The sequence below is a fragment of the Ursus arctos genome, unplaced genomic scaffold (assembly GCF_023065955.2).
Source record: "Ursus arctos isolate Adak ecotype North America unplaced genomic scaffold, UrsArc2.0 scaffold_5, whole genome shotgun sequence".
Taxonomy (NCBI): domain Eukaryota; kingdom Metazoa; phylum Chordata; class Mammalia; order Carnivora; family Ursidae; genus Ursus; species Ursus arctos.
The window spans coordinates 74,610,910-74,621,697 of record NW_026623067.1 but is presented as its reverse complement, the minus strand read 5'-3'; the positions used below and the strand labels follow the sequence as shown (position 1 = coordinate 74,621,697).

Below are 10,788 nucleotides of genomic sequence, written 5' to 3'. Positions count from 1 at the left end.
GCCTGGATTACACTGCATTTAAGTTTTTGCTTGTTTATTTGTTGTCTTTGAGATAGTTTTGCCCCCCTTGATTGTGGTTGCCCCAGCCAAAGTTTGCCAAACATTAGTTCCCTAGAATTCCCGTCACTGTCCTCTGATTTCCTGATTTTTTTTATTTTTCTTCTTTTCAATGGTTAACTGCATTCTATAATTTTGTTGCCTTTCATAAATATGACAAACCATATGACACAGACAATCATGTTGAAACTTCTGAGGAACTAAAATGTTGTTTCTGTAGCAGGTTCAGTTTGGGGAACCATATACAAAAGTTAACACTTCTCTGTAAAATATCATTGTCTGGAGTTCGGTGCCAGAGTAGAGCATCCGTGTATCAGCCAGCTTCCCAAAGTATATTCTGCTCTTTTTGTATAATGGGATTATTTTTGGAAATGGCTCTCTTGGCCCAAGATGTGCTACCCTCTGAAGTCATCTTTGGTCCCTTTAAGCATTTTCATTGTGCTTTGCAATCATTTTCATTCATTATCCACTCAGTTGTTTCATCATTACTCTCTGATACACATTGACATTCGGCTACACAGTAGGTAAGAGGTAGAGGTAGGACTGAAAGCCCCAGGACAGGGAACAAGGCCCAGTTTGGTCTCTTCTTGGCTAAATTCCATTTTGGACAGCTCTTTGTTTTTCTTTGATGTGTGGCGTTTAATTGCTTATCTCTAAACATAAGGCTCAATTGGTGGGAGCTTGTGTGGGGAGACCCATTTGCCCTTTCCTGAATTAAAAAAAACCTGAATGTCATTAACAGTATATTTTCCACAGAGAACCATGCTGTAAGTGTGTACCCCCCGAAAAAAATGTTATTTTTGACTGCCCAGTTTTGCCCATGCTAGTCCCGGATTTATGTCATGACCTCACAATAGCCTCTCGTGCCCGCCTGGCCGCAAAGCTTGATTATTTTGTAATTTGATCTTCGTGGGGATTCCAGCCGCGCTTCCCCGCCTGCTCGTGGGCAGCAGAATGTGGCAGCATGCCTGCTCACTTGCCTGAACCGCTATGATCAGATTACGCCTTCTCAGCATTTCTTGCATTGGCTGCCTGTGAAGTTCAGAGAAGCCTAAAGCCGAGACAGAAGAGGAACTATTAGAGAGCTCATGGAAGCTTGGTCTCAATGTGTCTACTGTTAGCAGAATCAGAAAGTCATTCCACACCAAATCTCTCTATCTGTAAATTTTTTTCAAGTGAACTTGTTCTGTGCAATTTCCGAAAGCCATTTTTCCAACGTTAATGTGATCTTTAGAGTTATCAGTTGGGATTTAGCTTTCAGCTTTTCGACATTTCCCTAACATGGTCAGGATCTTCATAAAAGATGGGAAAATTCTACTTTCCGTTATTTGTTAATGACAAATCATTACAGGACATCACAGTTAGCAAACTACTCTTCTCTCTGTATTATTCTTTCAGCCAAGTATTTATAGAATGATGATAGTTGTCAACATCTTTAGGAGATAGCATGTCTGCATCCTCTTGAGGTTAGAGGAAAACACAGTGTCCAACCTGGCACTGTGACATGATGCGGAAAATTCAGAACGCATCCTGCTTCCATTTTTAACTGAGCACCAAGGATGTGAGGCTCTCCCTGATGCGCTGAGTGCCAGTGGCGATGTAGATACACAGCCCCTGCCCACCTGAGCTCACAATGTAGTCTTGGAAATAAAAGCCCTGGTACAGTAGATGTATTTGGACGCTTTTGCAAAATTATATTAGAGTCATTTCAAATTTTGTGAAATGTGAAGCAGAGAAACTGAGAGTTGGAAAGTTCATTTCTTAGAGTTCCTTTCTTGCGGAATCCTTGCCATGGTATTTGTTCATAGGAGTGAACGAAATATGAAATTCATGTTTCATTGTTCAGAAACGAAGAAATCATGATTGTGGGTTAGGAAATAATCTAAATTCCGCTCAAAGCTCAATTAAAACAGTTTTGTTTTCGGACGCTATCATTCATACTTTCAGTGGACTAGCAAGAAAGCTTGGAAAATGAAGCATAAACAATGTGATGCCAGTTTGCTTTAAAATCCCTAATATATGTTTTGTAAACAAAGCTTATAAAACTTAGTACTCTACTAATTAAATAACAAGAAAGATTTTATGAATACACGAAAAGCCAGAATTTAAAATGCCTTCAGGGGAACAGGTGCTGTAATGACATCACTGTGTGTCACACAGGCTTTTTTTTTTTTTCTCTTGATACTTACATTTGGTCATAATGGAAAGAAATTGATTCCAAATGTGTTTTCTTGACCTCCTTCTCCATTCATGTTAGCGCCTAACCTTAAATGATGTTTCTACAATCTCGGTTGTATTTACAGTAATTATATGCATAATGTAGCATATTATTGTCCGGACTTCCTGTTTAATCAGTACAGAGCTTCTTACAAGTGCAGCTGAAAAGGGCAAACAAAATTAAAGCTTTATATACCAAAACAAGTTTGATTTGCTAAGCTCCCAGCATTCCAAAGTACACAAATTTGTTCCACTAAGTTTTCCGATGGCTTGCAGATGGGCAATGATTAATCAGAGAGCTAACTGTGAAGTAGTTTGCAATTAAACTGGAAAGCTCTGAAGCATGCTAATTGAATCAGAAAATTAGAGACACTGAACAGTAATTGGCTATTTCTCATGCAGCAGGTGCCAGGCCACTCATCTGTGGAACAAGGTATTTAAGGCACATTAGCACTAGTAAAAATACTTCTTGATATGGAACAGTTAGATTTTCTGCTCATTTTCACCATGGATGTCAAAACATACAGCTGTGCTATCTGGTACTTGCAATTCATGTTTGAAGAATTTAAGTTAGGTAAACATATGGAGAGAAGTGCTGGGCAACCTCTAAGTGCACAGGAAACGTTTCAAAGTGAAACCTAACATGAGGGGCTGAGGTTTTGTTTTTTCAACTCAATCACTTTTGCTTTCTTATGGTACAAATTTAGAAGTTGAATTTTCTGTTTAGTGTTAGTTTAAGGCAACAGTATAAATCTAGTACTGCTGTGAGCTTACTAGATACATAAAGCCGATTCATATCATGTCTCAGCATGAGTTTATATCTTCTAATTAGTACCACCATTTTATAGAGTGAGCACATGCTATGAAAGTTTGTTCGCCATGCCAACAGGGACCAGGACATGTAGTTTTTCTTTAGTGGAACGATCTGCTGTAGAATCGTGAACAACTGTAACCTAACCAGTGGGTAACCAGGCAAGAATGGGATTTAATAAGTTCAATTGTAGAGATTTTTTTTAATAATAATCATTTTCATATTATCAAGGGTGGGGCATATGACTTCTCTTTCCCTTTGCTTTAATTAGAGTTAAGTATTGCTATTAAAAGTGAAAAATATAAAGGAAAATAAAAATATACTAATTTATACTGTTGTCAGGAAGCAAAATATTACAATATTCACATGCTAATCGTATCACTTAGCAGATGACTGTAGAAAATAGTGAGTTTGAACCAAGAGACATAAATTATAAATTGCAAATAGTGCATAGGGGATATGTTATAACTGTGTCTCATTTAAATTGAGACAGGGAGTTTTCTCTGCACAAATAATGTTCCTTCATTAAGTTTTAAAGTCTCTTTTTTAATGTTTTGTTAAGAACGTTTGGCAACATGTTACCAAAACAGGTTTTAAGTGGAACACACGGGTTTTTAAAAGTAAAACACGCTACATAACAAACATACACGTCATGTCTTTAAGCTGTAGATTTTTTTTTTTAAGTTTAAGCAAAAGCTCCTCTTTGGTAGGCCTCCTTCCCCACCCCCAATAAACCATGTACATTTTACATTCTTTAGTTTGAAAGCAGTCCTGAAACATTTACATGATCAATGCCTTTTGCTTGAGGGATAAAGTTTGCTCTTCCATGGACAAGTGAGAACGTATTGATCATTTTATTCTATTTGCTATTTCTAAATTCAATATACCTCTTGAGTCGATAAGCGAGATCGAGAGCATATTCTTTTTTGTGTGTGCCTGGTTGTAGCTTGTTCTCAAGATCCAAGATACATTTTTGATTAATCACGAATGCTCTGAGGTCAGCGAGAGCAAATGTGTTTGTGGAGTGTCAGCTGATGCTGTCAGATAAATGTCTTAAGCTTAGCCAGGGTTCATGCCCCAGCTTTAGGCTGTGCCAAATGTCTCCCCTTGTTGAGGAAGATAACAGCTACACTGGAGGCGACTGAGCTGTTTGTTCACTGAAAGGGCTGACCTTGCCATATGGGGCTACAATCAGGTGGAGGAAAGAGTGTGGATGTTTTAATTGAAACTTTACACATTTAAACTTTTCATTTGATCAGAAGATCTTGGTATCCACTAATTTACATTCCGGCCTTTCTATCTTGTCTGATTATAACTATATTTCTTCAGTACTTCCGATTAGTCTCCTTAGGATGAATGTTTTCTCCAATATTGTTCTCAGTGTATTCTGAGACATCTTGGCACTGTCAGTGTGTTATTAAAATACTGCAAAAGCATGAAAATGCTTATTAGGATAAAAGGATATATTTTTCTTTGGATATATGTAGAAATTATTCTTGCTCTGTGTGTGTGGTTTTTTTCCTCCAAATCCATGAAATAAAAATATGGTCTGGGCAAAGGGAGGTCACTTGTGTTAATGACCCTTGTCCATGTACCCTCTTATCTTCAGAGGACTCATTTAATCACATTTACCCCCACTTACAGTAATTTGTCTTCTTTTACTAGACAGAGTCTATAAATAGGAAATAATGACAAACCTAAACTAACACCTGGAGAATGCTTTGTACTGAGGCTTTCTCTATTTGAGACTAAAGGCAATCAGATTGATCATATGGTGATGCATAAATAAATGAACTCTCTATGGGCTGTTGGTGGGCATTTGCTGCAAAATACCTTAAAAAAAAAAAAAAGAAAAGTGCTTTTCTTCCATCTTAACCCAGTCTGTTCTTTTCTCCAAAGAAGCTGGTCTACTTTTCTTTCCTCTCAGTAAGTTCATACTGCCATGGGTAAATCATCAGTGCTAATTAGACAAAATAATGCTGTTAAAAAAAAAAAAAAGAAAGAAATAACACATCTGTCGTGAACTCCCACCAGATCTCTTGGAAATGAGACATTTTAAATATTTTATGCTGAACACAAAATATCTTGAGGAAATGGTTTTATATTCTGTATCCCAAAACAAAACCATCAGTGTCAGAGGATAGTGCTACTTAAAAACATTCCATTTTAAAGTATTTTCTTTAAAATTCCCTCACACTTGAAGTGTAGTTCTACTGGCTATGTATACCCAGATTGTAAAGTAGGAAAACTTAATGGCATTGGAGGAAAGGAAAAATATTCTTTTAATTTTTGAAACATTTTCTTTATCAGATAATCTAGAAAAGTGTTACATTTCTAGAGACAAATATGTATCTAGAGACAAATATGTTTCATGCATATTGATATTAGTGAACAAAATGAATTTTGTTTTGATTTGGTTTGGCTTCTGCAGTTGCTAACATGACAGACCTAGTAGAAATGAAAAAGACTAAGGATAACTTCCATAGTCAAACATTAAGCTTCTGATACTGTGATTAAAAGAGTCAAATCAGACTGATTTTCTACAGTGTTTCTTAATTATTTAAAGATTAATAATAGCTAATGCCCAGATCGTACTTGCAAATCCTAGTTTAAGTATAAATAAGGAGATTTTTTAATTCTGTCTTCTTCAAATTTAAGCACAATTTAGTTCCGTACTAAATTTTGTGGTCATTGTTTTTTAAAGTATTCCTTACCCATTATCCTTGTTTTCTCTTCTATTCTTCATTATCTTAAGAAATGCTTTCTATGCCCTAGAATATCAGTGATGCGTACAATGTTTTTGTCACTCCTTTTTCTGAAACCACTGCCTAAAAATGCAGTTGACCCTTTCATTCCTATTGTTCTTTGTCCCATAATTTGGGTTTTTTTATTTAATTTCAATTAGCTAACACATAGTACATCATTAGTTTCAGATGTAGTGTTCAATAATTTATCAGTTGCGTATAACACCCAGTGCTCATCACATCATTTTAAAAATAGCGAATATTGTCATGCCCAAAACAGAACCAGGAAGAGACATGGAATGGTTTGATTTTTCATATGTAAACATATTGCGTTATTTAGAAGGTCAATAATTGATAGTGACATAATAAATATTTATTTAGGACTTAGAGGTAATTCTCAACATGACTTAGACCCACCTGTGGAAGGGAAGAGTAAAGTAAACTGATGCTGAGCAAGACTCACTTGGCTCTTCTTCAGAACTATTGTCTCCTTAGCCATTGTTTGCTTCTGTGCCTGTGTATTTACCAGATCTTTCCATTGAAATCATGAGCTTTATTATATCCCTAACATTTCGATTTTTCTTCGTACTACCTTATACTTTGATTCTTTTCCAAGATAGTTCTTTTCTTGGGGGCGCCTGGGTGGCACAGCGATTAAGCGTCTGCCTTCGGCTCAGGGCGTGATCCCAGCGTTATGGGATCGAGCCCCACATCAGGCTCTTCTGCTATGAGCCTGCTTCTTCCTCTCCCACTCCCCCTGCTTGTGTTCCCTCTCTCACTGGCTGTCTCTATCTCTGTCGAATAAATAAATAAAATCTTTAAAAAAAAAAAAAGATAGTTCTTTTCTTTCCTCCCATTTAAAGTTGAAGTTCACATTGATCATTGATTTCAGCTATCAAACAGTAAGTCTAAAAATTTAAAAAGAGTCCATACCTTAAAGAGGTATTTGGGGGGGGGTTGCCTGAGTGGCTCGTCAGTTAAGCATCCAATTCTTAGTTTTGGCTCAGGTCATGATCTCGGGGTTGTAAGATCGAGCCCCACATCCAACTTCACACTGAGCATGGAGTCTGCTTGAGATTCTCTCTCCCTGTCCTTCTGCCCCTCCTGCTCATGCTCTCTTTCTCTTCTAAAATAAATAAATAAATCTTTTTAAAAATAAATAAGTAAAGGGTATTTTCCTCAGCTTCAGTCTCTTCTTATTCAGTATAAGCTTGTTTGAAAAATTGCAAAGTCACCTGAAAACTTCTGGAAAGAAACACCTGCTACATTTCCAAAAATTGTTTCTATCAACCAAATTTTGCTTTATTTTTTCATACTATTCAAAGTCTGACTGTATTTTCAGTCAGATTAATTTCAGTCAAATTAATCAAATTTGGGGATGGCTTCAATTACACATAAAGATTTTTAAGGAGATGAGTCCTTTTAAGGAGATGAGCTCTTATTATTTGCCATTCAGAACAGATTCTCAATTAACATTATAATTCTACTTTACTTTATCATCCAAAATTATTTTTTTACATTTGAATTTTTATCTTTATTCTTTACTTAACAGAAAAATAATGCTGGGGTTTCTGTTTCTCTATTATGATTCTTTATGTTCTATACTTTCTGGTTGACTACAAAACTAATAGTAAAATCATTAGTGACAATTATTACCCAGTAACAATTGACGTAACAGTAATGTTGACAGTCCATATTTATTTTCTTAGACTAATTTGGCTTCTTCGAGATTCTGGAGGGTTTGAAATTACCAGTGTCCTGTCAGATAAAATCTATGCACAATGTCTTGTTTTAAGGGTTTATAATGCTTCCCATACTAGCGAGTAAAACAATTCATCATTTTCAAATGTATAATCAGTGTCAGCATTTCGTGTATCACAATGAAAGTCTTCAGACAGTGGCATTCAGGATGCTCCTATGAGGAGCCAGAAGAAAATCACTTTCCTCTTGTAAAGCACTTTCACAAAACCCCAAGTAGGAAAAAACATTAGTACAGTTATTTTAAATAGTTCGACAGTAAATGAAAGTAACGTGGAACTTTTCGGCATTGTGAAGTGTACAATCACAGTTTTGTTCTTCTATACAAACAGAAGCCTATAGTCCTTGAGAAAGTCTGTCCCTTCCTAAATTCATAATCTTTACACGTTTAGAAATATATAAGACATATGATGTTTATAATCTTATATTACTCATTATACATAACTAAATACAACAAATAGAGAAGGAAATAGTACTTTAAATTGTCCCTGTGCGGATATTCATTTTGTGGGATTTAAAATAATCTGGAGTTTTTCCTGTACTTAATGACATTGAGAACATTTCTAAATACAACCGACACACACAGTGTGTGGCCCTGAATCATGCTAAGTGTATTTCCTGGAGCCTTGAAAAGGCTGCTGAATTTGCATGGGCCGTGAAGATCCACAGATTTCCTCTACACAGACCAAGGAAACAGAAAGGAACAGAGAGAAGGCAAGTGTTGCTGCGGCCCATAGAGCAAGGAGGGGACAAAGACGAAGGCCAGATTATTCAGGAACCTGTAGACCTAGAGTCTGTATTTCTTTTTTATTCTAAGTACAGCAGGATGCTATTGGAGGTTCTCGAGGTGGAGAGTGATAGGATCTGATTTATAGAGAGAAAATGGATTGGTCGGGTAGCAGGACTGTAAGCAGCTGCTTACTTTGGAAGCTGTTCCAGTAGCCTAGGCAGGAGATTATGGTGGCTGGAATGATGGTAGCAGTAAAGATAGGAAGAAGTGCCCAACATGCCTTAATCCTTTAGATACGGGAAGTGAGGGGATAGGAAGGATGAAGGATGATTCCTAGATTTTGGGCTTGAGCGTCTGGGCAGTGTCATTTACTGAGAGGAGGAAGTGCTAGGAGAGGAAGAGGTTTGGGAAGGAAAATTGCAAATAAAATTTTGACTTTGAACCATGCTCTGTTCTTATCCTTAAACAGTTATTTAAAGAAATGTTCTAGAGATCAGAGAGAGGTTTCATGGCAAGAAAGAAAAAGAGCAAATGCGTGACTTTAAATTTTTTCTTTCACCAGCACATGAGACTAAAAGTTATTTGACAAGAATATAAGGATCTATAAAACTCATCATTGACTGCCATAGGCTGTGTACACCCTCCAGCTTAGCCGCTTCTTTTTTTTTTTTTTTGAGATTTTGTTTATTTATTTATTTGAAAGAGAGAGAGACAGCCAGCGAGTGAGAGAGAACACAAGCAGGGGGAGTGGGAGAGGAAGAAGCAGGCTCATAGCAGAGCAGGGAGCCCGATGCAGGGCTCGATCCCAGGACCCCGGGATCCTGCCCTGAACCAAAGGCAGACACTTAACGACTGAGCCACCCAGGCGCCCCAGCTTAGCTGCTTCTAACCAATGCAGGTTTCACGCAAAGGATGCAGATCCCCTGTTTGCTGCTGTGACGGGCGGTTTTTCAGTAGCCCCAACAATGAACACATAGTTCGAAAGCAAGTTCTGTTTCCTTTGACTTCTCTGTTAGAGAATTTTAATAACATTTTATTAAGATTCACGGTTTAATGTTGCCTTATAAGTGTAGAAACTCTATTTTCTACCTTCTTTTCCCAGTCACTAAGTAACCCTTTGCAAAAGCAGGTTTTTTTTCTAGTCAGCCCCATTCAGACTTGGAAAAAAGAGTTTCTCATACCTTTTGGCAGTCAGGTATAAAAAAGAGAAGTTCCCAGATTCTAACTAGTTCTTTCCACTTCCATGACCATAGTTTTACCATGTTAGTGTTATAGTATAAATGGAAATCATATCCTTCAATTCTTGAATTTTATCACCTTTTTAAAGGAAACTTTTTTATGTGCTTGGTATTTTGTTCATGTGTTCACAACTCTTAAGGAGCAATGTTATTTGCTTTGGCAGAGTGGTTTTAGTTTCATTTTGTATGTTGATAGCACAGCAGTAATAAGGAAAACCAGAATCAGGAAAGGACAGATCTGGTGCTTTACTTCAAAAATGCAAATTAGCATGACTTTTAGAGTTATAGTCCCATCAAGTTAATTTAGATACTTCAGAAAGTACTGGTATTATCCAAAATCATTATTGAAACATTTGAGGATCACAAATTTCTCTGCAATTATCAGCTTGCTTGTGAGAACATCAAATTATAGACCAGTCCAGCTTCCCCCATGGCAGATCGACAGACCTGGTAGATTGAGTAGATGCGATGTCTGCGTTATATATTGATGCTAGTAAAGCTATCCATTGTCTCTTTCATCGTCTGATGATCAATAAGGAGGGAACAGGATGAATGATAAGACAAGGAGGGAAGACTTTGATAAGAAGGTGGTCTTACCAAATGTAATGATGCTGAAGAACAAAATACATAATGAAGTTGGGGACTATCCCTAGGTTTATATACACATGCCGTCCCCTGTTGCTAAAACTCAAAAAAACAAAGGAAAACCACAAACTATTAAATAGCACCTTAAATGCATTGAATTAAATTGAATCAGATTTACACTTTATTTTCTGTCTGGCTTTGTTTTGTACTTTGGGAAGCTCCTGCTTTCTTCCTCCATGTTGCTTTTTAAAAGTTTCTGTCAGCATGGGGCGCCTGGGTGGCTCAGTCGATAAGCCTCTGCCTTCAGCTCAGGGCATGATCCCAGTGTTCCGGGATCCAGCCCCACATCGGGCTCCTCCTCTGGGAGCCTGCCTCTTCCTCTCCCACTCCCCCTGCTTGTGTTCCCTCTCTCGCTGGCTGTCTCTCTCTGTCAAATAAATAAATAAAATCTTTAATAAAAAAAAAGTTTCTGTCAGCAAACTGAGGGTTGCTGGAGGGGAGTGAGAGCAGGAGGAGATGGGGTAACTGGGCGCTGGACATTGGGGAGGGTATGTGTTGTAATGAGCACTGGGTATTATATAAGACTGATGAATCACAGACCTGTACTCCTGAAACAAATAATACATTAAATGTTCATTTTAAAAAATA

General features: G+C 37.3%; 1 protein-coding gene across 11 annotated transcripts in view; it reads left to right on the top strand.

Moving 5' to 3' along the window:
- FAM172A (family with sequence similarity 172 member A) overlaps positions 1-10,788 on the top strand; it is a 428,036-nt gene that overhangs the window by 373,994 nt on the left and 43,254 nt on the right. The gene's annotated exons all lie outside the window — the stretch shown is intronic.